The 27678-nt window shown below is 42.6% G+C and overlaps 1 long non-coding RNA gene across 1 annotated transcript in view; it reads left to right on the forward strand.

Moving 5' to 3' along the window:
- The window catches only part of LOC141573181 (uncharacterized), a 197527-nt gene extending 181544 nt beyond the window's left edge, over window positions 1-15983 (forward strand). The window contains exons 2-3 of the long non-coding RNA XR_012498847.2: window positions 11570-11752; window positions 12968-15983. This is a non-coding gene — a long non-coding RNA (uncharacterized LOC141573181). The remainder of the gene's footprint in view (window positions 1-11569; window positions 11753-12967) is intronic.
- Window positions 15984-27678: the final 11695 nt, after the last annotated feature.

A 27678-nucleotide genomic window follows, 5' to 3' on the forward strand; every position in this document is an offset into this window, starting at 1 on the left:
GTAAATGGAGGGTAGCCTGTAGGAGATGCTCTCCTAATCAGGATAAATATGGATGTCTGTTCTCTATTAATTTATTGTTTGATGGTTTTTGTTTTCTCATAACTTCTCTTGGTGTGACTCCTGCTGTGTCCTCTGTATAACATCGCTCTACTGGAGGACACACTTTTTGTATTGGAACTAATCAAAAGAACCCTCTGCTTGTCACTGTCTGGAAACCCATCTGTGCTCTTACAAACTTGTATATAAGATGACATTAGAAAGTTTAAATCAAGAGAGAACACACAAAAATAATTAACCACTGAGACAGCATGGTCAGAATGGCCCCCAGCTGGTACTGACGTATGCTGCCTGTATAGCAGACCTGTGCTTTCACTCAAGTTCTGTGAAGTCAGAGTATTAGGTCTTGGTTGTTTGGGATGCCGTGGCCAGGCACTGCATTGGCAGCATTACAGGCAGGTATCCTGGGAAGAGTCAGGATATTTGCTACCCCACTCTTCCTCCTGTAGGACTTCCTTGTCTGCAGCCTTCCAGTAAGCCCAGACCCTCAAAAGCTGTTTACACTTCAGTCTATCTGCAGCTTCCCCTCCCGAGCCCAGCAAGAGCTGTGAAAACTATTCTCTTCACTTTTCTTACAATGCCTGGAATGGAAACTCCTACCCCCACTTCTGTTGTCTACACATCATTTCCACAGGTGACTTCCCTCCCAAAGAGACCTACTTTCATGCACATTCCCCACTTTTGCCACCATCCAATTCTACTGGCACTTTCACTGATGGGTATGTGTGTGTCTAAGAACTTCCTTGCGATTAGACTGCCTATCAGGAATTGGGATGATTGCATCTGGGATTCTTCAAGTTCATGTTAATGTTCAGGAATTACCATAAATGGTTAAAACTCTAAAGCCGCCTTCTCCAGGCTTCCCACCTCACCTCACCCCAGCCCACCCTGTAACTGCTGACAGACTGTGAGACTGTCCCCAAGGCACAAGCAGTCCTAATGAAATAACTTCCTCTGGGGATGCACTAACCAAATCCACTCCAAAGATTGCTTAACGGGGGTGAGAAAATACCTCTGGGCTAATCTAGGTCTTGAACTGAAACCACAGTGTCATGCTGAAGTTAGTTTATAGCTAGCTGGCCAAAGGCTACTTCCAGGTTCAAGGAAGAATGTTTTTAAAATACTATGAAAAAGTTCATAAGACTTCATGAACATCCAAATAGTCTTACAACACAAGGTTCTGAGGAGTTGCTGTAATTGCAAATGAACACTAAACATGCAAATTAAATATCCTCTTAAAAGACATGAGGGATTGAAAATTTAGAGAAAAAAGTGATTGACAAAAAACAATTTGGGACTTGCCAAAGGCCAACCATTTGGAGAAATCATATGTAGTATGTGCCACACCCAACGCCACACCCAGGTCAGCTAACAGGATATTCTGTGAAGGCCAGAGCTAGGGGGCAGATTATCAGTGGGTTTTGGGCCCATGGGGGAGAGATTCTGGAATACAGCTGTGAACTAAGAAAGGAAGATGGACAGGAAAGAGATAAGAGGGTGGATACAGCAGGGAAATGCTTTAGAGAGGGCTCCAGAGGTAAAATATAAATGTAGAACAAAGGCAGCTGACTCTGTGGAAGCACTGGAAGAGTAGAAGTCCCACCACCTGGCCAGCCCAGTGTCCCACCTGCCAGGTGGGAGCAAGTCAGCTTGTTCTCTGAAAGGGGTGCTGGCCTAGAGGGAGACGGGGCATGCAGTTGTGTACATGCAGTGACTGATTATAAGGTGTCTCATCGGGAGATTTGTTCTGGAGAGTGGGCAGAACAGTTTTTACTTTTATTCATTTTTGAATAAAAATGAATTTAGATAAATGAATATCAGATATAAAATATGAAAAAAGGCTTTGTTTTAAACTCCTCTCCTTCAAGTTAGAAAAAGGAGACAATTTGTTGGAAGCAACGAGATTTACTGGGAAGATGAAATCATCACATTTGATTGAAGACATTGGCAGAGGTTTAGCCCAAGAAAAAGAAAAGCAAAAAGAGCCTGTTCCACCTTTAGAAGGAAATTGCTTAAAGTCCCAGCCAGGTGACTGCCAAATTCTAAAGTAGGAAAAACGGCCCTTTGCCTCTTCATCAGGCCTTCCTTCCCCTCACAGGTAAGGTAGCAAGAAATTCTCAGGCTGCAGGCATCCTGTCTGTTGCTCCGAGCTGCTCCCCTCAGGTTGGTCATTGGCTCTCAGGGCCTCAGAGTCCAGGATGGTGACTAGATCCCTAATGCAGGCTTCTGGGGACCTCCTAAAATCATATGCCAGCAAGCACCTTTATGTGTTTAGCATAAGAGGTCTCACAGTTAAGTTCGGGAACTCATCCTAGAAAAAGTGCTACATACCTCACTGCTGAATATCACTACAGTCACCTTCGAAGTACTACCCTTGGGAAGCTATGCACCAATGCCAGTGCCTAGTCTACCCTTCAGAGTAATTTTGGAATTCTTTTTTTGGAATGGCCATTAGAGCTGTCGTCGTATTACCTTTGATGTCCTGAATGTCATCAAAATGTCTTCCTTTCAATATTTCCTTTATCTTAAGGTAAAGAAAGAAGTCATTGGGGGCCAGAGCAGGTGAGTAGGGAGGGTGTTCCAATACACTTATTTGTTTACTGGCTCAGAACTCTCTTGCAGACAGTGCCGTGTGAACTGGTGCATTGTCATGATGCAAGAGCCATGAATTGTTGACGAAAAGTTCAAGTCATCTAACTTTTTCATGCAGCCTTATCAGCCCTTCCAAATAGTCAATTTGGTTAACTGTTTGTCCAGTTGATACAAATTCATAATGAATAATCCCTCTAATATCAAAAAAGGTTAGCAACATCGTTGCAACAAGTTCATGAACTTAATTGTCCAACCTCATATTTATTGCTTCTGAAAAGCACCACACACACTTCTTAGCCTCACAATATCCATGCCATGGTGTGCGTCCACTCCCTTCGTCTCACAGAGAAGAGGCACTTGATATATATATATATATAGAAAGAGTGAATAAATAGAAGAAAGTAAAAGAATAACATTAGCTCTATTTCAAAGGAATAGTGGATAAATAAGGAACGAATAGAAATGACCACTTCTCAAACATTTTGCAGTGACTATCCTTCTGTGATTCATTTTCGGCACCAATTTCAGAATCTTTGAGGCCACTGTATTGGGTTATATTTTTATAATGTCATAACCCTGTAATTAACATATCAAACATGCTCATGCTTTTCTTCTACTCTGCCTAGCAGTAGAGGTTGGACAAGAGAAATATAGATAAGAAACTATTAATTATCTGCCAAAAGGGAAAAAAAAGGCTACTTATCTTTGGGGGCAAAATAGATCTGCTAAGCACATGTAAGAGTTATAACTATTTTTACATAAAATAAATAGTTTCCTTTCTGTATTCTCCAGAAGGCGTGGTGGGTTGTCATTTATCTTACACTCCCAGCCTGTGTTCTTGATCCTACTGTAACCCTTATTACTTACAAGAGATGAAAGAAAGATCAGAATTTTGTGGAGCTGAAAACTGGGCGGTAGTTTTGTTGGAATAATAGTAAATGTCCTTGAAAGCGTTTCACTCTTGATGATTGTCTGGGTTATAATGATTCTCTGGTATTTGACATCCGCTGTGAAGTCCAGGTGGGCAAAGGTGTATTTGGGAAATTGTCCTCCATCTCACATCAGGCCCACTTGGTAGGCATTTTGCACAAGCCAAGGAGCCCTGGGGACTTCTCAGCTCTGACTGATCACTGTGCACTCGGGTGACCCAGCTTCCAACCTGATCTCATTTATAAAGCCCAGAACCTTGAGTAGAGAGGCAGGGAACAGGATTCCTGTCTGATTCCCTCCTCATGGTCAAGTTGACAGAACAATGGTAAACTTCTGCTTTCTTTGAGGACAGGTGCATACCAGGCTCTGTCCTTAATACACCTTCTCTAGGTTATCTAAATAAAGTAACATCAGAGACAGAAAATTTGAAGAACAGATTTACCTACACAGATTTGCAGCTCCTGGGATTTAGGAGAGGTGCCGAATTTTGTTTTCCTGACCAGGCAGAGAGACAGCAGAGGGTGGGGGTGAGGGTTTCACATGGCCACTTGGATATCCAGAAGAAGAAATAAAGTGCATAAACTTGGGATTGCAAAGGGAAACTCTTTCTCTTTTCCCAAAAAAGCTAATCACAAGAGAGCTTTGCAAAGTTGCCCAAGGGCACAATTAAAGAATGATAGATTTTACATGTGCTTTTTTTGGTCTGGAAGTTTCCCAGGTTCTCCTTGTATCTTTTCTGGATACATAGAGTGCATTTTAAGGGGTTGGTATGGCGGTTGTGTGGGTGTGGGTGGGGGGGTAATCTTAGCACAATCTTCCTTACATATAAAATTTCTAAACTAAAAGGAAGGTTGGGTGATACACTCAGACAGCCAGATGACAGGAAAGAAAATAAAGAGGAGAGAATGATCTGTAAATGTTAACCAAACTCTGGCTTATTTTAGGATAACAGTTCTGTGACTCATTGAAGCACACTAAATAATGAAGCAGTGCTCGCCTGACAAGGCTTTCAGTCAGCGAGGTGAACAATAATCGGCTTTTGTTTTTATCATACACATTGTTGCTAATAATACTGTAACATGAAATCAAAGACCATCTCCAACTGCATTTTCTGCTCTGTTCTCCCACATGTGATTTGGACCATTTAGTCACAAATATAAGACAAAGTCTATTTATAGACACCATTATCTTGGCAGACTAATTAAGAATGGGAAAAATAGTGAGACAATCTTGGTAAATGAAGAGTAAAGGAGAAACAAATGACTCTGTCCCAGTTATTTCCATAGCTCCAGACTTGGAAAAAGGAACAAAGCAGGAATATCAGGAAGTGTGGACATGAGGGTGAGCATGGCGGGGAGAGGAACAGAATGAGTCCCGCACTCAGCGCAGACAGCCATCGCATCAAGGGGATGCCATGGGCTATAGACCAAGGAGAAACCAAAAGACCAGGAAAGGGAGGAATGCAACGGGCCTGAGTCCCTCCTTCTTGCATAGCCCTTCAGGTGGTAGATGACAGTGGGATACTTTGTGGGGCCTCAACACCTTAGGTTTAGCACCTACTTACTTGCTCTGTGCCAAGCAAGCAGCCAGCCACCAGGGACATGTGACGCACTTCCTGCTGGCCACTGTGCTCTTGGCCCCTCCCTCTTACCAAGGCCAGCTCACAAAAACCAGCTGTGGACATTTAGAGACCTTCAGGCCACTCTACCCAACTCTAGTCCTGGCAGGTTTCCAACTCACCTTCATGATTTCCTGTCTTGCTGCACTGGAAAGGATGGATAGAAGTTTACTCAAGAAACAAACTAAAAAACACTGAGGTGGCCATTGTGGTTAGAGGAAACCACATTGTCCAAAGAGGTGAGGCGCACACAAGGCAGAAAGTTCTGAGAGCCAAAGGTGTGCAAGGCCTCTGGTGCCCAGGATGGAGTGGCAGGAGGGTTGACGAGAAGGGAGCATGTGCAGACGAAGGGATGAACCTCAGCAGAGGTTCAAACTAGGGCACCATTACTAGGGCAGACTGACTTCCAGAAGACCAGCCTGACTGCAATGTGGAGGATGGTAGTGGCTTGTCCAGACTGTGGGAGCTCTCAGTAAGCAAATAATTCAAAATTAAGAATATATATAGCTGGGTACAAAAGCTAACACCTATTGAGAATGAGAAAATAAACTACAACAAAATACAAATTGTAGAATGGTCAAAACAAAATAAAAGAAACAAATAAAGGAAAACCCCACAAACACAGCTTAAAACATGAAAATTCCAATAAACCTCTTTTGCAGAATTCGCACTGTAGAGAAAAAATTATATGGTGCCTTTATCATAATTGTATACATAGCATGATGTACTAGACACCTGAAAGCAGAGAACTTCTATTTTAACTAATTGTTATTGAAAACAAAGTCCTCTGTTACAATTTTATGTATCAGATGTTTGGAAGTATCTTCCGCAGACCAGCTTCCTGCTTTGTACATTCTAAATTTTGCTTCTCCTTGACTCTGCACAAACCTCTGGTGTCAGATGCTGTAGGACACACTCATATCTACATCGTGTCACAAAGCTGGGTGCATCAGGGCAGTGGGCCAAAGGAGTATTACTAGAAACCAACCTTGCACTAGGATGGCAGCTAGCAATAACTGAACTGCATTTGGAGATTACTGCCTACCACAAAAGTAGCCCCTATGAAACCCAAACCAAATGTACTTTCAGCTCAACTTCCCTTTAGCTGGAGCCCAAAAATGCCTGTGACTACACTAACACCCCAAAAGTAGAGGTGGGGGAAGTGGAATGGAAAGAGAAAGCAGTCTTAACCAATCATGCTAAATACACCTTCCTCTTAATACATTTAAAAATACGTATGACGGGGGCGGCCCCGTGGCTCAGGCGGTTAGAGCTCCATGCTCCTAACTCTGAAGGCTACCGGTTCGATTCCCACATGGGCCAGTGGGCTCTCAACCACAAGGTTGCCGGTTCAACTCCTCGAGTCCCGCAAGGGATGGTGGGTTGTGCCCCCTGCAACCAGAAAACGGCAACTGGACCCGGAGCTGAGCTGCACCCTCCACAACTAAGACTGAAAAAAGGACAACTTGAAGCTGAACAGCACCCTCCACAACTAAGATTGAAAGGACAACAACTTGACTTGAAAAAAGGCCTGGAAGTACACACTGTTCCCCAATAAAAGTCCTATTCCCCTTCCCCAATAAAAATCTAAAAAAAAAACAAACAAAAAACTATCCTTTAAAAAAAAAAAAAAAGTATGACCATGTGAACATAGCTAGGTCTCATCCAGCTCTCTTGGAAGGAGCCTGGGCAAGTCAGTGGCCCCAAAACTGAAGCGTACTGGTATTTTAGCTACAAGGAGGATCCATCTCTGAGGATAGTGATCTGACTGTAGCTACACACACCCGTCTAGAGTGATAGCGAATGATCCAAGCAGAGGCAGCACAGTTTTAGGAAAAGGACTATTTTAGGAATGGCAGTAAGCAAGTAGAATCAGGGTGATTTGGTGATAATTAGAGATGGGAGATGATGAGAAAAGAGTGTGGCACGATCTGGTCTGGTCCTTGCCCATCCTGATTTGTCTAAACATTCAACACCCAGTTATAATGTGCCTGGCAGGGCTCACTGTCAAGCAGAGGGAAGTGTGTGTGACACGGCTCCAAAGTCCCCGTTACTGCCCTTTGCCTACCTCAGCAGCTAGGTCTGCTTCTGCGGTTACATAGCAAGCATGGAATCTTTCTCTCTGTTCTTATGGATGAGGCCACCCAGAAGGATGTGTCTGTGCACTCTGCCTCTCAGGACACATCCATCTATTGACTCTTTTTGATCTGATGTATGTTTTTTCCACCATCTGGCCCAAGCCCAGTCTCATACAGAGGCGAAAAGATATACATAACTTCAGTTTCCAGGGGCAAACTGAGTATGATGCAGTTTTAAATGTTTGAAATTATATCTTTTGGCCTGATTTCCTGCTCTGGACCCCCGAATTAGTAAAAGCACAGCTGAATGCAGACAGGAAGGAGAAAAGCCATTCACTAGCCCATGGACAGATGTGATCCTGGTACACTGGAGGGAAAGGGGAAAGCACTTTTCCATCACTAGAATTACATTTCTGAAAGATTCATGCCCTGGAGAACATGAAAGCCAATGACAGGGGAAACCCCACCGACAATTTCAGGTAGATAACATAGGGATTACTCTCCCACAGGCACTCAATCTTTGCACAAATCTTACAGCCAACATGCTCTTTCCACAAGAAGTCTTTGCTGCTTCTCAAATAATCCCAGAAGGAGAGTTGCTGGAAGTCCCATAATGAATAAAACTGCTGATAGGAATGGAAAAACTTTAGGAAGGATTTTTAAACCCAAAATACCATATGCGGAGTCTGAACATTTTATTTATATTTTACCTGATAGTTTGCCCACGCACACTGGATTAAGGAAGAAATATATGGCTGTCTGCCGGCCCAGAATTCTCATAGGCATTCCCCACTGTCCTGAAAGGAGCATGGACCCAGGGCCAAATGTTGATCTGTAGTACAAAATTTCTTTTTAAGTCGAAAGGAAAAGTAATAGAGAATTAAATTTAAAATAGTAAACAAAATCCTGTATATTTTGTTTTTGTTTCAGTCTATAAATAAAAATAAACTTAAATGGCCCCTTCTGGCATAAGATTATAGGTTAAAAAATAAATCCACAAAGTATTATTAACCAATAAGATAAGAACAATTAAGAATAACATATTTCCTTTTAAAAACCTTGATGGATAACCTTTGAGATGTTTTGAGGGTTATGTTCAGGCCACACACATGATGGCAATATTTTTCTTCCTTTTTACAGAAAAAAAAAAAAAAAAAAAAAAAAAAGCTCCAATTTTATTTAAAATAGAAGGATGTCTGTGGGTCTTGCATTTAAGCATTTTTTTAATCACACAAAATTATCTCTATCTCAAGAAAATGAGAACAAAAGCCAAACACTCAGCAGCATATGTGCACATACACTCATAACGCCTGTGAACAAAGAGAAGTTGCTCAGGGGCCTTTGATGAAACCAAATCTTCTGTTCTGGCCTTTAGTGATTCCAGAGGCAGTGACAAAACTCACTAGGAGCACAGAATTCCAATTCCAATCTAGGTTTCACTCCTCCTTCCACACGGGCATCTAAATGAAACGCCTCTGCAATTTCATCCCTTCCACCCCTTTTCCACAGGGTGTGGAAGTGGAATGAAGGGGCCACACAGGAGTAGCCTCTAGGAACAGGGTAAAAAGAGTGTCCTCCTCCTCAGGGACAACCCCTCCCCACCCCCCGTCCCCACTGAGAGGTGCGCAAAAAGCAGAAGACGCCCAGCACTCCCACGTGGGATCTCAGCTACCACATCACCCTCCCTTTGGGGTGCAGCATGGTTGGAATAAGAGTGAGGCAAGGAGGCGAGATTGTTGTCTACTCTGAACCATGAAGTTCATAGCTGTTCATTAGGCATGACCTCCTCTAATTCTCACCACAACCTTGCAAGGTGGGTGCTACGCTATCCCCATCAATGTGCAGTAAACAGAGGCCAGGAGACATTAAATCACTCACCTAGATCACCCATGTGATTGTTCATTTTGTGTGTCAACTTAGCTAGGCCACAGTACCCATCTATTTTGTTCAACACCAGCCTAGACGTTTCTGTGAAGGTATTTCTTAAATGTGATTAACAAGTAAATCAGTAGACTTTGAGTAAAGCAAGTTACCCCCAGAATATGGGTGGCCTCATCCAACCAGTTGAAGATCTTAAGAGAAAACAGACCAAAGTCCCCAAAGAAAAGGAAATTCTGCCTTCAGGCTATCTTCAAACTCCAGCTGCAATATCAGCTCTTTCCTGGGTCTCCAGCCTGCTGGCCTGCCCTGCAGGAATGTGAGCTAATTCCTTCAAATAAATCTCAGTCTTAAGTACGGGGCTCTTGCTCTTTTCATGGTACCTGGTCACTGGAAGATTTATAGACACTGCATGTAATCCACTCCCTCATTTCTCAGGACATATTTATAAAGCACCTACTGTGTGTTTATTTCTGTATTAGAATCTAGAAATGTCACAAAACAATATAAGCATGATCTCTGCCATCTCAGAGTTTAGGAATGACTGCCAGGTAACCAGGAGACAGCAAGAGTTAAAGGTTCCAAAGGAACAGGGAATGGGGGGTCAAAGACTGATAGCTGGGGGATCAAGAAAGGCCTCTTAGAGGAAGTAAGATACTTTAACTGACAGCTGGAGAATGAATTTGAATTAGCCAAATAAGAAAGAGGAAGATTGTTCAGGTAGAGGGAACTCTGTGTTCAAAGATTCAGAGGTGAGAGAAGACAGGAAACTGAAGGCAGCCCAGTAAGCGGTGGCGTGAGGCAGGTTGAGAGGCAGAGATGGGCTGGAGCAAACAGAGCCAGCTAGTTCTTCTTTTGTGAGCCTGTTAAGCTTTGGTTTCACCCTGGAGACCAGAGGAAACATGGAAGCACTTTTTCTAGAGTCACAGTTAAAGATAACTGTGGCTGAAGATGAGTAAGATTGAGGGAGGGGTCACCAACCAGAAGGTATGAACTGGAGGTGAGGATAGGTGGAGTAGGTAAGACTGAGAACAGTAGACTCTGTGGAAGAAAAAGGGGCACATGTTAAATCTGACAAGCTCACGGAAGGCTTACATGGTGGGCCTTACAAACTTAGAGACTGAAAATAACCACATAGGATGGTTTGAACACAAAAATTCCTAACTAAAGGTGGGCCATCGTGGTAAGTCTCATCCTTGGCTTGTAGCTTCCTTGATAAAAGTCAATACTTTACCTCAGGTGAGCCTATGTATTGTCTTTTTGCATCTAAGATAACATACCCTTGGAATGTCAGAGTAATCTCTTTTTTTCCAGCCCCTTCAGGATACAACCCACAGCACCAGAGCACAGAGACTACAGAATCTGTCATTGTTATCTTGTTCCCAGAATACCACCATCTCTATGTGCTGTAAAATGTTAATTATTAACTATCTGGTGCCCACCAATGTAAAAGAAGTATGTGTAGCTCCAGTTTTGCTTTTTATCCAATCCAGAGTTTTCCCTACTTTACTTTCTCGCACCCTCTTAATCTACCACCGATGGAATTCGTGCAGCCCTCCTTACATCCCCTCCTTTGATTCTAACATATAAAATAAGCTGCAAAACTGTCACTCTCTGGAGCATTTTCTCAATGTGTTGAAATTTTGCTTCTGGCAATTGTCACCAGTTTGGCTCAAATAAACTCTTACAAGTTTTCTCTTAGGCTAGATATGCTTTCAGTCAACTTGGTCAGACCTGGTGATTGGATTTCCATGGGTTTGGGGACAGGGAAGAGGGGTCATAGGGAAGGAGAAGCTGTCTGGAGAATAAAGACAGCAAATGAAATTTGTGTTTGTTGAGTTAGAGATTTCTGTGTGGTACCAGGAGATGTCCAGATATCCCTTCGTTCCCACTTCTCTCTCCTCGATTTCTCCTCACTCCTATCTCCTGCCCCAAGAACCACTGCATTGCTGACAGCTAGAGTTCCCTTACACACACACACACACACACACACACACACACACACACACACACACACGGTGGGGGGGTGGGGGGGGTGAATGCTTGGAGGACCCAATTTCCTTTGATCAGAGATTAAGCATGGCTATAAATGCATACCAAGTCCTAAAGTAAGTGGAAATGAATTCCTCTCCCAAATCTTCAGCTTTTGCTTTTGCTGAAAATTTATTAATCTGGGGAAATATATATTGCACAGAAATTCACATACAGGTTCTTCCTACTTGGATTTGATCAACAGTGGTCTTAAACTGGCCCTAGGTACATCCACGTCCTTCCCGTGCTGGCTGAAAGCCAGGACTAAGACGCCCATCACATGCAGCAAGGATGTTAATGGTCCCAGTGTTGTCCTGGGAGCTCTGAGTTTGGAGGGAGATGAATATTCCTGACCCACCCACTTCTGGCTCGGTCTTCCTGACAGCTGGGCCTACCACAGAGCAGAGGGCTTCACCTCCTGAAATCGGCCTTATGCTTCCAGAATCTCCAGGCTCCCTCCTGACCTCCTGACAGAGACTTAGAGGGACAGACCGCTGAGTGAAGGTGGCCCCCACAAGGACGACTGGGCTCCTGTGGAAGGCCCAGCCGGCAGTGTCAGAAGCTGTTGGTAAGTGCTTTTGGTAACGGCCTTGGAGAAACTGCCCTAGCAGGCAGGGATCAGGGGCTAGGGTTCCTTAGGAATGAGTGCGGGGTTTCCGGGGGACACGCAAACACAGCATTTGCACCTTCCTGGGGGCGCTCTCTAGGCAACCTTATAGCCCAGGCTGCTTAAGGGTGGTGAGGAAAACGTAAGAAAAGAGGAGAGAGAGGAGGGGAGTCATTTTCTCTTCTTTCCCCTCTACCTTAAATCTCAGCGTTGCTGCAGAGTTTCATGATGGAATTAAAGGCAGGCAGCAAAGTCATGGTTTCCTAATCACAAAACACTTGAAACAGAGCCGTTCACCTGTTTTACAAGTGCAGAGACTGAACTGCTCTGGTTTCTTTGCCTTAGCTTTTGCGTGGGGCCCTCACTCTCCGCACTCTTTCTGCTTGGCCTTGGCGCAGCCTCCGCTCCTGCACTGTGGCTGCGAGAGCTAACCGCCCAGGAAGGGGTGTGTTGCAGAGCCGGCGACCCTGGCTCTAGGCCCTCCCGAGTGGGGCGGTTCCAAAGAGGAGTCCGGAAAGCGCACACACACTGGGCCCCCTGCGGGCTGGCCCAGTTGCCAGGCGCCATCTCCCAGGACTCTGACGTTCCGCTGCAGCCCGCCAGCCGCCCGGGCTCAGAACCAGGGGCTGTTCGCGATCTGATGTCTTTTCGGCTTCGGTTCCCTAACGCTGCCAGGCAGGCAGCGCAGCGCAGCGCAGCCGCAGCCTCGGTGGCCCTGCCCCAGCTCCGGCCTCACCCCCTTAGGAGGCAACTAGCAAAATGCCTGTAGGGCGGGAGAGGAGCGCGGGTACTTCCTCTGCCTTCCTTTGGGTCGGGCCCAGTGCAAGGGGGAGAGGACTGGAAACGTGAGAAGTCAAGGACTTTGTTGGGGATTCTTAGTTTCAGGTAGCAGAAACCCTCTCAATCTAGCTCCTCCATACAAAGAGACTTCCCCCCATGGATGCCAAGGTCTAGATGACTGGTTTTCTGTCCCTGCTGACGTGTAGAGCCAAAGGCAAAGTCTGTTCTCCAAATGCACAGGAAATGACAGTTTGTGTTTCGTGCAACCATCTCACTTCCAGATTCATAGTTCCCTCCTTATCTTCCTTTTGCTTACTTACTTTGTCACTTGTTTTAGTTTGCTTTGATCTTGCTACTTGGCATCCTTTTTGCTTCTCTGAATTCTTCTCTTTTTAGCAGCCAGGAGGGAAATCAGCCCTCTGGACCACCAGTCATCAGTCTGATCTGCTGGCCCTCATGCCTCCCCCAAGCCCAAAGCCCTGCAAGGTCTGTCTCCCCAGCCTCACTTCTTCGTGCTCCACTGGGCTAGCACCAAACTGAAGGTAGCAGATGGAGTTTCAGAAGACAAATCTTAGACCTGCAGTTGGATCCTGAAACCTCTGAATAGGCTCTCACAGGCTAAGTGGAGAGTTGTGGACCCAGTCTGTCACTAACCGCATCTTTTGACAAACTGCTCACCTTTGCATCCCCAATATCCTCACCTGTGAAATGGAGATGGGAACAACGGCCTCTCAAGTTGGATGTGAGGATAGCCCACCTGTCTCTCCTGACCTTGCTCACTCCTGCCTCCCAGCAGGACCCAGAGCTGCTGTCCCAGGGGAACTGCCTTGCCTGTAACCTTTGGAATGTTAAAACTGGGCAAAATAACCTTTGGACTGGGCCTAGAGCATCACTGTATCCCAAACAACTGTGCAAAGATAACAAGAAAGCAAATATGACTGAAGATTAAATCCTAGAATTAGCATCACTATGTCAGCTTATCTGCATCTATAGAAATGCCTTCCTTCTATTGGTGCCCCTGTCTCATAAATACGTCTTTGTCTCTTAATCAGAACACTATTTGGGTTTCTGCCTGAATCACTGCTTCCCAAGTAGCTATTTTTTTTTTTTTTATCTCAAATTAAATACTTGTTGCCTCTTACTTGGGCCCTTAAGATTAACTCCAGATAGTGGACAGATCTGAGAAAATTCTTCCATGTTAGTCAAATACCCCCCCGCCCCCCAGTGGATCCCCTCCTTCCCTTAATGCTCCCTAAGGATGCTTGTCTAATCTCTCCAACAATATTCTAAACATTTTTTTAGGTAAAGATCACATCATTTAGTATCTTCCCCATGCTACAACATCCTCATCCAGAGATACAAGACACAAACACAGTGTGCCACATATTTCACACTCAAAATATATGTTGCCAATTCCTGGGTTATCCCCACTTCTAACCTGGGGCTTCTGGTGAATAGTGCACCTCTTCTGAGCACTGATGGCAGCACTGAAAGTCTGGAAGAAGCAAGAAAAGATTTCCTTTGTTAGCTCCTGAGCTAGAGATTGTTGTCAAGGAAGCAGGAATTAATATACAAGGGTCATGGGTCCCCTGTTGTTATAAGTAGCTAAACCAGGAAATCCACAGTATTATCTTCCAGAAATAATCCCCTCTCCCAAGGTTGTTTCTCTCCTACTTTTCCCTGGGGGAAAAAAAAAGCAAGGACTCCAAATGCAAGGGGCTTCCTCATTAAAAAGAAAAACAACAAAACAAAACAAAAACAAAAGAACTTCTGCTGTGTTCAGAAGTTCACCTTAGAGAAATAAAATGAGAGTGTTTTCACAGGCAAGACCCAGCTGGAGCAGGCCTGATGGACTCTCAATTCCACCTGTGTGCGGGGGGCCACCATGTGCAGCCTGCTGGTATGAGGGCTCCTCCCTGTAGACCAGGCCCTGCGGCCAGGACAAGTGAGGCACTGTGGGCCAGAAGGGTGCAGCTTGGCTGGCTCCTGGCTAGAATGCAGCGCCTGCATATTTGGTGCAAACACAGCTGGCCTTCAGGAGAGAAGGCCATGAACCAGCTAAGCCACGACACCTCCTTCCTATCCTAACTGTGTCCTCTAGGGTCTGCCACCAGCAAGCAAGAAGGCAGCTAGAGCAAGCCTGGCACCACATGGTTCAGCATCCCTCCCCTTGGAAGCCCCATGTGCTCCACACCCGTTATCTTCACACCATCTCCTCCCCTCTGAGGATTCCCTCCCAGCCGGGCTCCCAAGCTTTGTTAGCAAGCAGTTAGTGACTTAGGTGAGTTCTTTCAAATGACTAAGAAAAGAGCAGTGGACTCTGGAGTCATGTCCCATCAGCACTGAAGTGACACAAATGGAGGGACCTAGTGGTGAGGATTGCGGCACTAGAATCAAATGGGGGAGAAATAGTTTTGGACCAGTCTCCATTTCTTCTTTGAATTGTTAGGTATTTGCAACGGGTACGGCACAGAATAGAGGAGGAAATGGAAACTAATAAGGTAACTTACACTTACTGAGTACTCACTGTATACCAGATGCTATGCTTCATATTTTATTGTAATAGCCATCTGTATGTAATATTACATAATAGCCAACATATGTAATATTATTTTCACCACTTTACATACAAGAAAACTGAGGCAAAGAAAGGCTGAGTAACTTGCCCAAAGCTAGTAGCTGGTGGAGCTGGGATCTGAATACAAGAAGGCTGACTTCACATCTTTTCTATGGTGAACACTGTGGTGGCCCCCATGTTGATTCTCCTTCCGTAGTAACAGATTACCCGGTTTACTCTAGAATATTGCTTCTTAGAGTAAAAGACATTTCTCAGCCTCCTTACAGCTAGATGTGTGTTTGGAACATGGATGTGATTGCTGGAGCTCCAGAGCCATTTTGGATTATAAAGTAACCATGGGAATGTCATACTGGAGAGTTGGGAAGAGCCAAGGTCACAGACAACATCACAAATCTGCCTTTCAGGTCTTATTAGTCTAACTTCTGTGCCTTAGGATGAAATAAACTCATCTATTTAAACCCCTGCAGTCTGGTCTCGCTCATAACTAAGTAATAAATGTTCTATCCAGATATCATGCTTCCATGTGACCTGTTTAACCCTCACAACCACATTGTTAGGTGAGTGGCATTCTCTCCACAGAAAGGAAAATGGAAGAATGAGGAGATTAAATACCTCAACCGAGGTCACCCAGCTGCGAGTGGTAGAAGTGAGCATTCTGATTCCCAGACTGGGGTAGCACTGGCAACATAAGAACTAACAGGGCAGTTCTAGGTGGCGTCTGAGAGCCTGCACTGGAAACAACTGACCTCTTGATTTTAACACATAGCTAGGATAACTGTCCTTGTCCATGCTTAACAACCATAGGCAATTCAGGAAAATGGTGGATGGGAAAGTAAGATTAAAGCAAGAAGGGTGACTAGGAGACTCCTGTGGATCAGACATATTCAGAGGGTGGGAAGGAAGAGAGAGGTTTGACTTCTCAGGCCGGGGCTTCTAGCAGCTCCAGAGGAGGAGACAGTCTTCAATATTAGCAGCCACTACTCCCAGCAGGAACGTGAGTGAGCTAGCCAGTTACAAATGTCCAGCTTGGTAACAATGGCAGTAACACACATATGAAAGGTGCTATAAAGTATAAGACCTACAAGAAGTATGAGATATTCTTATTAAAGTTCCTTTCAGACTAAGGAGCCATGGCCTGCCTTTGGTTCTAGCTCAGAATGTGCCTGTGGTTCTGCTCATTGGTAAGGCAGAAAAAGAGTTAATAAAAGTGAACCCAAAAGGGGACTTCCCCCCCCAGGGACCTGCATCCCCTCCCCAGGGACCGCCCAGGCTCATCCCCTAGAGATAAATTAAGCTGTCTAAGCACCCTTAGAAAGAAGAGATGAGATGCTAACAGGAGTGATCTAGTTTTTGCTGCCTGCACAGACTTCAGTTCAGCCCTGAGCCTGAACTGCAGCACCATTATAATACCATTAAAATAAAACTAATATTATAGCTTGGCCCCCCACCATGTGTTTTTCTGTATGCATTATGTGTAAGAGCATGCGCAGAAAGAAACTAGTTGTATAACCTGTACATATCAGTCAAATGACCTCAGTCTATACATCAGATGGACATCATATCTCCTGCTGTAAGAAAATTTACCTACCCTTTTCTACATAAGAGAAAGCTAACCTGAAGTTAGGTGCAGTTTTCTGTAGCAATCTGCTTGAGACTCTGCACCTGGCTTCTCTGCCGGTGTTGCTCTTAAATAAACTTTCTAACTTCTATTCCTTTTGAGTCTTGTGAAAGCTTTCCCAATCTGCAAATGACCAGGGATACTCAAAGACAAAACACTCATAGCTGTGGTGTCAACAATCAACTCACTAAAAATACTGAAACCTCAAGAGAAAATCTCAAGTACAGAACTTTTAAAATGCCATTTTATTATTAGCAGCACATAAACTAGTATATGGTCTGATAGACATTTTGAAATAGAATGGTAGTGACGAGGGATCCAGAACCTTCCATACACCTATTCTGCCCTAGCCACATCTTCGCCTCTGATTCCTTCCCTTCACTTCCAGATAGAAGTGTGGGCACTCACCCTTCACTTATGTAGTTAGTCAGTATTCTGTAAGCTCCCACCATGAGCCATGGGCCTTTAGATGCCATGTTGATGGTGGAGCTTAGAGAATAGTAGGGGAGGTGCACATTAAACAAAACCCAGAGTGGTCCTTTGTAGGACTGGGCCCAACCAGGGAGAGGTCTGTTTCATCTCTCTTGCTCAGGCTAGACTCCTTTCTCCTGGGTCCACCCCCTCACCATATAAATGTTGCATCTGGGGCCAATCTCCAAGAGGAAGGAGGTCTGTCCCACCCACCCCAGACTTTTCCACAGCAGAGAAACCATTTTCCATTAGAGCAGCTCAGGCACTCTGACCACACAAGGTTTATGAATGAGAGGGAGTGTAGAAAAGAGAAAGAAAGGAAGAGATAAAGAGGGGGTGGGGGCGGTTAAGTTATAATGAAAAGTACATATTTGATCTCCTTGTCCTGACACACAGCTCCTAAAAACCTTGAATTTCCCAAGTACTGAGAACCACAAAAATTTCTTTTGTTATGTTACTAAGGTGACTTTTAGAAAACCCCTAGGTCATCTGAGGATGGGGCTGGTTGCCAGGGGAACCAAATGTGATTAGAGGGTTGAAATTTTCAGTTCTGTCCTACTTCCAACCTCCAGAGAGAGAAGAGGAGCTGAATATTGAGCTCAGTCATCTATGGCCAATAATTGAATCAATCATGCCTATGTAATAAGGCCTCCATAAAGGACAGGGTTCAGAGAACTTTCAGGTTGGTGAACAGTTGAAGATGATGGGGAGAGTGGCCACCTGGACAGGACATGGAAGCTCTGCCCCTTTTCCCTGTACGTTGCTCTGTACATCTCTTCCATTTGGCCGTTCCTGAATTACATCCTTTTACAATAAACCAGTGATCTAGTAAGTGAAATGTTTCTCTGAGTTATATGAACCACTCTATCAAATTAATTAGACCTGCTGCTGAAAATGCGTTTTTGGTGTTTGTCACGGGAAAAAAACTCTAAGGACGCACAGAATACGCCAAGCAAGTAGTAGATTTATTTTAATAGAAAATATAGTTCACTCTCAAGATGGTGAGAGCAGGCAGGCTCAGAGAAGAGCAGCTTCCCTGAATAAAAGTGGGGTTTGGCAATTTATTACACTTAAAATGAAGGCATGAAATGTTCAAGACTAGGCATTCCTAGGCAGGTCTGTGATGACCACTGCTTCCCGTAGCACAGAGAGTTTTTCGTCTTTATTTAGCTCTGTTGGAATTATCATGGCAACATGGGGGTAGAGATTTTCCTAAACTGCAATGCTAATAGTATTATAATCCATTATAATTAGCTGAAGTTCATCTAAAGTGACAAGGTGGTGTCCTGGATCTGCTCCCGGCCACCGAGATCTAACTTTGGCTTGTCTGGTAGCTACACTTTTCTTAAGGGTGATCTCACCTCCTCCCTCCTTTGTCTCCCCTCATCTCCTCCTTCCCTTTTTCCCCCTCTCTCCCTGCCATGGGGCTACTTTTCCTTTCTATGGTAACAGACCCAAGGATGGAGTCCTGGAAACCTCTGACCTATATATAGTAGGTTGGTCAGAAGCACAAGTAACAACCTGAACTTGCAGTTAGTGTTTGAAATGGGGGAAGTGAGGTGGACAGGCTTGTAGGACTGAACCCTTACTTAACCTGTGGGATCTAACACTATTTTCAGGTAGATAGTGCTGGAATTATGTTGAATTGTAGGACATCCAGCTGGCGTCAGAGCGTTGCTTTGTGTGGGGAAGATAACACACATTAGAATTGGTGTCCAAATTATGGGAGGTGGGGAGAAACAGGGAGAGAGAGAGAGAGAGAGAGAGAGAAATGAGAAATCAAAGCCCGGGACCAAAACCAAGCAATGTCCCCACCCCCCTCCCAGTCCATTTCCACAAATCATCTTGCATGGGGGATGTGGGGGAGGGGTAAGGTATGGAGAGGGAGAAGAGTGGCACTCTCCCCTGGGGGCCAACACCATTAACCTTGTGTACTATGGAGATAGAAGTGTACACACTCAATGCAATGCTACTATCTACCCAAATTACACTCAATGCAAAGAATAAGACTCAGTAAGACATGACTTTGACCCTCCCAAAGCCCACAGTGGAGAGTCTTATAACCCAGGATTTATAATGCAACCCAATACAGAAGTAGATGCAGCATACTTTGGAAGCACAGAGAAGGACTAAAAACTCCATCTGTACACAGGAAAGGGTAAAAAAAATATATATATATATTTTTTTAATTTAGTTGATGGGCGGATGGGTGGCTCAGTTGGTTACAGCATAAGCTCTGGGCAACAGGGCTGCCGGTTCAATTCCCACGTGGGCCAGCGAGCTGCCCCCTAGAATGAAGTCAATGAGCTGTTGCTCATCTCCCGGGAGGCCAGATGGCTCAGTTGGTTGGAGCGCAGGCTCTCAACCCCAAGGTTGCTGGTTCGACTCATCGACTCATGCAAGGGATGGTGGGCTGTGCTCCCTGCAACTAACAATGGCAACTGGACTCGGAGCTGAGCTGTGCCCTCCACAACAATGATTGAAAGGACAACTTGACTTGCAAAAGTTGCGGAAGTACACACTGTTCCCCAATAAAGTCCCGTTCCCCTTCCCCCAAAAATCTTTAGAAACAAAAAAATTTAGTTGAGTGTTCAAATATGAAAAAGAATTTTCCAGGTTGGAGGGTGGATGGATGTGAGCTGGAGGTGGGGTGGGGTGGAGACTCCAGGATGAGGGAAGCCTTGGAGACACACACAGTGGCAAGAAAGCTGGGACAGAGTCTGGGCACCATAGGTAATTCAGGGGCACCCATTGCAAGCTGAAGAATTGGTGGATCTAAGAAGACTCTCTAAGAAAGTGTCTTTTCAAATAGAAAGGATGCTTTTACTTTTAAAATACCTCTCAATGGTGGAAAGAGTTGGAATTGTATTTCAATTAAGAATTATTCGAATAAATGTGAACTGGAAACCAAAGGTTGTCTGGTCTCTCTGGATACAACCATGAATCAGATTCATATTTACACCCAAATTTCAATGGCTCCAAGTCTTCCTCTATCCGACACCCCCCCACACACACACACACACACACACACGCAGCTCTGCTTTCAGTGGGCATAGCCTGCAATCGTTATCTCTGAGAGACCCCAAAGGACACCTGAGACCCGCACCCTCGTGTCTCTGCTGCTGCTTCATGCAGCATCCGCCTTTTTTCCATCTGGGCCCTGGCTGTCAACACAGCCTCTGCAGCCTCCACGCTGCCCCAAGGCACTCCCTGCTGGCTCCTGAGGCATCAGCTCTGGGTTGGGTACCACCAATATGGGAGAGTGGCATCCCTGAACTCTCTCTACCCTTTATCACCTCAGTCTAAGGAGGTGACTCTTATTCTCAAAGAACTGTGTAAAAGTGTACAGTTTTAACAGCTTGTTAGTGTCCCCACCCCGCCCCACCCTGGCAAACAGACCTAGCATGGTTGAGAACCATGCTATCCTCTTCTACCTTCCTTATTCTCTCTCCCCCAAACTGCAAACAGGATCCTTCTTTCTCCTCCCCGCATACAAGAATAGAACTCCTTTGTACCAGTGAAAGAAAATCAGTGGGGACCTAGTGGGGACACTGCACAGGATGTTGTCTTCACCAGTATTCTCAGCAACAGATTAAGCAGCCAAAAGCCCTACTAGGTACTGAAATACCTACTTTGGGCAAACAATAAGAAAGATCACATATGCATCCTACTCTCTGGAACCAGGAAAGGAGCTGGAGACCTGGACTGGAATGCTCAAGGTACAGCAGGAAGGGAAAGTGGAGCCCACACTACACAGGAAATGTGGTGATAGGCTACAAGCTGGTGGTCTATTTTATTTTATTAGAGAGAGGGGTGTAGAAAGATACAATTTTAACAATAGTTCATCTGCTTGTATTTCTTGGTTTATTTTTATATTTTTGTAATTTTTTTTCAATTAGAGTTGACATACAATATCATATTAGTTTCAGGTACACAATATAGTGATTACACACATACGTAACTTATGAAGTGATCTCCCAATAAGTCTTGCACTTACCTGATACCATTACAATATTATTGACTATATTCTCTAAGCTGTACTTTACATCCCCATGACTATTTTGTAACTGACAATTTTCACTTCTTAATCCCCCAACCTCTCTACCATCAGGCAACAATCAGTTTATTCTCTGTATCTATGAATTTGTTTCTATTTTGTTTGTTCGTCTATTTTGTGTCTTAGGTTCCACACATCAGTGAAATCACATGGTATTTGTCTATCTGTGTCTGACTTATTTCACTTAGCTCAATACCTTCTAGGTCCATCCATACTGTCACAAATGGCAAGATTTCATTTTTTTTAATGTCTGGGTAATATTCCATTGTATAAATGTACCACAACTTCCTTATTCCTTCATCTAGCAATGGACAATTAGGTTGTTTTACATATCTTGGCTATTGTTAATAATGCTGCAGTGAACATAGGGATGCATATATCTTCCCAGATTACTGTTTTGGATTTCTTTGAATAAATAAGTACAAGTTGAATTGCTGGGTCATAAGGTAGTTCTATTTTTAATTTTTTGAGGAATCTCCACACTGTTTTCCATTGGCTGCACCAATTTGCAATCCCACCAACAGTGCACAAGGGTTCCCTTTTCTCCACTGCCTCACCATCATGTGTTTGTTGATTTATTGATGATGGTCATTCTGACAGATGTGAGGTGGTATCTTATTTTGCTTTTAAATTGCATTTCCTTGAAAGTGATTTTGAGCAACTCTTCATATGTCTATTGGCCACATGTATGTCTTTTTTGGAGAAACATCTATTCAGGTCCTCTGCCCACTTTTTAATTGGATTATTTGTTTTCTTTCATGTTAAATTCTTTATATATTTTGGATATCAATCTCTTATTGATGTATCATTGGGAAATATCTTCTTCCACTCAGAAGACTGTCTTTATTTTGTTCATGGTTTCCTTTACTGTGCAAAAATTTCTTTTTTTCAGATTTTATATCTTTTTTTATAATTCTTTTTTTTAAATTTATTTTTTAAATTTATTGGGGTGACAATTGTTAGTAAAATTACATAGATTTCAGGTGTACAATTCTGTATTACATCATCTATAAACCCAATTGTGTGTTCATCACCCAGAGTCAGTTCTCCTTCCATCACCATATATTTGATCCCCCTTACCCTCTTCTCCTACCCCCCACCCCCTTACCTTCTGGTAACCACTAAACTATTGTCTGTGTCTATGAGTTTCTGTTTCTCATTTGTTTGTCTTGTTCTTTTGTTGTTTTTGGTTCATATACCACATATCAGTGAAATCACATGGTTCTCTGCTTTTTCTGTCTGACTTATTTCGCTCAGCATTAGACTCTCAAGATCCATCCATGTTGTCACAAATGTTCCTATATCATTTTTTCTTACCACCGAATAGTATTCCATTGTGTATATATACCACAACTTCTTTATCGATTCATCTATCGAAGGACATTTTGGTTGTTTCCAATCTTGGCCACCATAAACAAAGCTGCAATGAACATTGGAGCACACATGTCATTATGTATAAATGTTTTCAGATTTTTTGGCTAGATACCCAGGAGAGGGATTGCTGGGTCATATGACAATTCTATACGTAATTTTTTCAGGAACCTCCACACTGCCTTCCATAATGGCTGCACCAGTCTGCATTCCCACCAACAGTGTATGGAGGGTTCCTTTTTCTCCACAGCCTCTCCAACATTTGTTACTATTTGTCTTGTTGATGATAGCGATTCTGACTGGGGTGAGATGATATCTCATTGTGGTTTTGATTTGCATTTCTCTGATGATTAGTGATGTTGAGCATTTTTTCATATGTCTATTTGCCATTTGTATGTCCTCTTTGGAGAAATGTCTCTTCAAGTCCTCTGCCCATTTTTCAATTGGGTTGTTTGTTTTTTTGTTGTTGAGTTGCATGAATTCCTTGTATATTCTGGATATTAGCCCCTTATCGGAGGCACTGTTTGAAAAATCTTCTCCCACTCAGTTGGTGGCCTCTTTATTTTGCCGATGGTTTCTTTTGCTGTGCAGAAGCTTTTAAGTTTCATATAGTCCCATTTGTTTATTTTAGCTTTTACTTCCATTGCCTTTGGAGTCAAATTCATAAAATGCTCTTTGAACCCAAGGTCCATAAGTTGAGTACCTATGTTTTCTTCTATGCAGTTTATTGTGTCAGGTCTTATGCTTAAGTCTTTGATCCATTTTGAATTAACTTTGGTACATGGTGACAAATAGCAGTCCAGTTATATTCTTTTGCACGCGGCTATCCAATTCTCCCAGCACCATTTATTGAAGAGGCTGTCTCTCCTCCATTGTATGTTTTTAGCTTCTTTGTCAAAAATTATCTGTCCATATTTATGTGGTTTCATTTCTGGGTTCTCAATTCTATTCCATTGGTCTATGTGTCTGTTTTTCTGTCAATACCATGCTGTTTTGATTATTGTAGCCCTGTAGTACAAGCCAAAATCAGGAAGTGTGATACCTCCATTATTGTTCCTTTTACTTAAGATTGCTTTGGCTATTCGGGGTCTTTTGTGGTTCCAAACAAATCTCATGATTTTTTGTTCTATTTCTTTAAAAAATGCCATTGGGATTTTGATGGGGATTGCATTGAATCTGCGTATTGCTTTGGGTAATACGGCCATTTTAACTATGTTGATTCTTCCAATCCATGAGCACGGAATGTCTTTCCATTTCTTTGTGTCTTCTTCAATTTCTTTCAAAAATATATTATAGTTTTCAACATATAGGTCTTTCACATCCTTGGTTAAGTTTATTCCTAGGTATTTTATTCTTTTTGCTGCCATTGCAAAAGGAATTGTTTTTTGTATTTCTTTTTCTGAGATTTCATGGTTAGTATATAGGAAAGCAATGGACTTTTGTACGTTGATTTTGTAGCCAGCACTTTACTGTGTTCGTTGATTGTTTCTAATAGTTTTTTGGTGGAGTCTTTAGGGTTTTCTATATATAGCATCATGTCATCTGCAAAGAGTGATAATTTAACTTCTTCATTCCCAATTTGGATGCCTTTCATGTCTTTCTCTTGCCTGATTGCTCTGGCAAGGACTTCCAACACTATGTTGAAAAGCAGAGGTGATAGGGGACAGCCCTGTCATGTTCCTGAACGTAGAGCAAAGGGCTTCAGTTTTTCACCATTAATTATGAGATTAGCTGAGGGCTTGTCACATATGGCCTTTATTATGTTAAGGTATTTTCCTTCTATACCTATTTTATTAAGTGTTTTAATCATAAATGGATGTTGTATCTTGTCAAATGCCTTTTCTGCATTAATTGGTAAAAACATATGATTTTTGTCCTTTATTTTCTTTATCTGATGTATCACATTGATGGATTTGCGGATGTTGAACCATCCTCGTGCCCTGGGGAAGAATCCCACTTGGTTGTGATGAATAACCTTTTTAATGCCTTGCTGTATTCGGTTTGCTAGAATTTTGTTTAGAATTTTGGTGTCTGTATTCATCAGAGATATTGGTCTGTAGTTTTCTTTTTTTGTGCTGTCCTTACCAGGTTTTGATATCAGGGTAATGTTGGCCTCATAAAATGAGTTAGGGAGTACTGTCTCTTCTTCAATTTTTTGGAAGAGTTTGAGCAGGGTTGGTATTAGATCCTCTTTGAAGTTTTGGTAGAATTCACTAGTGAAGCCATCTGGTCCCGGACTTTTGCTTTTGGGAAGGTTTTGGATGACTGATTCAATTTCGTTACTGGTGATCGGTCTGTTTAGATTTCCAGTTCTTCATGGTTCAGCCTTGGAAGGCTATATATTTCTAAGAACTTGTCCAATTCTTCCAGGTTATTGAATTTGGTGGCATATAGTCCTTCATAGTATTCTTGGATGATCCTTTGTATTTCTGTGGTGTCCGTGATAACTTGCCCTTTTTCGTTTCTGATTTTGTTAATTATTGTCTTCTCTCTTTTTATCTTAGTGAGCGTAGCCAAGGGTTTGTCAATTTAGTTAGTCTTTTCAAAGAACCAGCTCTTTGTCACATTAATTTTTTCTATCAACTTTTTGTTCTCTATTTCATTTAGTTCTGCTCTAATTTTTGTTATTTCCTTTCTTCTGCTGACCTTGGGTTTTACTTGTTCTTCTTTTTCTAGTTCTTTAAGGTGTAACATGAGGCTATTTATTTGGGAGTTCTCTTGTTTCTTGAGATAGGCCTGTAATGAGATAAATTTCCCTCTTAAAACTGCTTTACTACATCCCAAAAATTTTGGTAGGATATTTTTTCATTGTCATTTGTTTCTATGTATCTTTTGATCTCTCCTGTAATTTCTTCTTGGACCCCGTCATTCTTTAAATGTATGTTGTTTAATCTCCATTTATTTGTGTTTTATCCTGCTTTCTTTTTGCAGTTGATATCCAATTTCAAAGCCTTGTGATCAGAGAATATGGTTGATATGATTTCAATCTTCTTAAATTTGCTGAGGCTGATTTTATGTCCCAACATATGGTCTATCCTTGAGAATGTTCCGTGTACACTAGAAAAGAATGTATAGTCTGATGTTTTAGGATGAAGTGCTCTATAAATGTCAATTATGTCCATTTCATCTAATGTGTCATTTAGGGCTGCTGTTTCATTATTTATTTTCTGTTTGGATGATCTATCCATAGCTGTCAATGATGTATTTAAGCCCCTGGTATAATTGTGTTTTGGTCAATTTCTCCCTTTAGTTCTGTTAGTAGTTGCTTGGTATATTTCGGTGCTCCCTGATTGGGGGCATAAATATTGATGACTGTTATGTCTTCTTGTTGTATAGTCCCCTTCACCATTAGTAAATGTCCATTTTTGTGTCTTGTTATCGTTTTCACCTTGAAGTCTGTTTCATCTGAGATCATTATGACTACACCTGATTTTCTCTGGGTACCATTTGCTTGGAATGTCAATTTCCACCCTTTCACTTTGAGTCTATGCTTGTCCTTGTAGCTGAGATGTGTCTCTTGGAGACAACATGTGGTTGGGTTTAATTTTTTGATCCTTTCTGCTACTCTGTGCCTTTTTATTGGTGAGTTCAGTCAATTTACATTTAGGGTGAATATTGATATGTGAGGATATCTTGTCATTCTATCTTTAGTTTTCTGGTAAGGCTGTGTCTCCACTGTTTCTTTGCCTTTTTGTTGTTGTCTATTATTTCCATGTGGTGGTATTCTATGATGTTTCCCTCTGATTCTTCTTTTATTACAGTATATATTTCAGTTCTGGATTTTTTTTGAGTGGTTACCCTTAAGTTTATGTAAAAGAAAGTTTGATATTTATAGTATTCCGTTTTCTTCAGCACGCTTACTTTCTCCATTCCCGTATTCCAGTTCAGGCCTTTACTCTCCCGTTTTTTATGTTTTAGTTGCCACAAATAGTCCCTGTTGATGGTGGTCGAATAGCCTCCTTTAGTATTTCTTGTAGTGCAGGTCGTGTACTAGAAAATTCCCTCAGCTTCTGTATGTCTGGAAAGGTCTTTATTCCTCCTTCATATCAAAGGATATCTTTGCTGGATATATTATTCTTGGCTCATAATTTCTCTCTTTCAATAGTTTGAATATTTGGTTCCACTCCCTCCTGGCTTGTAGAGTTTCTGCTGAAAAATCTGATGATAATCTAATGTGCTTTCCTTTGTAAGTTACCGTCTTCTTTTCCCTGGCTGCTTTGAGGATTCTTTCTTTGTCGTTGATTTTAGACAGCTTCAATACAATGTGCCTTGGAGAAGGCCTGTTGGGATTGAGGTAATTAGGTGTTCTATTTGCTTCTTGGATTCGAGGGTCCAGTTCTGTCCACAAGTTTGTGAAGTTCTCATCAACAATTTGTTTGAATATATTCTCGGTTCCCTTCTCTCTTTCTTCTCCTTCTGGTATGCCCATTATTCTTATATTGCTCTTTCTGATGGAGTCAGAAAGTTCTTGTAGAGTTCTTTCATTTCTTTGGAGTCTCAAGTCTCTTTCTTCTTCCATCTGTGTCATTTTCAGGTTTCTATCTTCGATGTCACTGATTCTTTCTTCAATCTGGTCAACTCTACTACCTAAGCTTGTTATTTCTTTCTTAATTTCTTCTATTGAGTTCTTAATCTCCAGAAATTCTATTGGTTCTTTTTTAAAATTTCAATCTCTTTCGTAAAATACTCATGCTGTTGGTTGATTGTGTTTCTGAGTTCATTTAACTGCCTATCTGTGTTTTCTTGCATCTTGTTGAGTTTTTTTCAGAACTACAATCTTGAATTCTCTGTCATTTAAGTCACATATTTCTGTACCTTTAAGTGCCTTTTCTGGAGATTTTTCACTTTCTTTCTGAGCTATCTTGTTGCCTTGGTTATTCATGGCAATTACTGATTTACTATTTCTCTTCCTAGACGTCTACAGGAGCGGCTTCTGCAACAGGTTGATATGAAGTGCTCTTTCTTTTGTTTTCCAGTACTTGTTGGTAGAATGTTTTATTTTTTCTCCAACT

Source organism: Rhinolophus sinicus, chromosome 4, assembly GCF_057876585.1.
Source record: "Rhinolophus sinicus isolate RSI-liver-muscle chromosome 4, RSI-T2T, whole genome shotgun sequence".
In the NCBI taxonomy this organism is placed as follows: domain Eukaryota; kingdom Metazoa; phylum Chordata; class Mammalia; order Chiroptera; family Rhinolophidae; genus Rhinolophus; species Rhinolophus sinicus.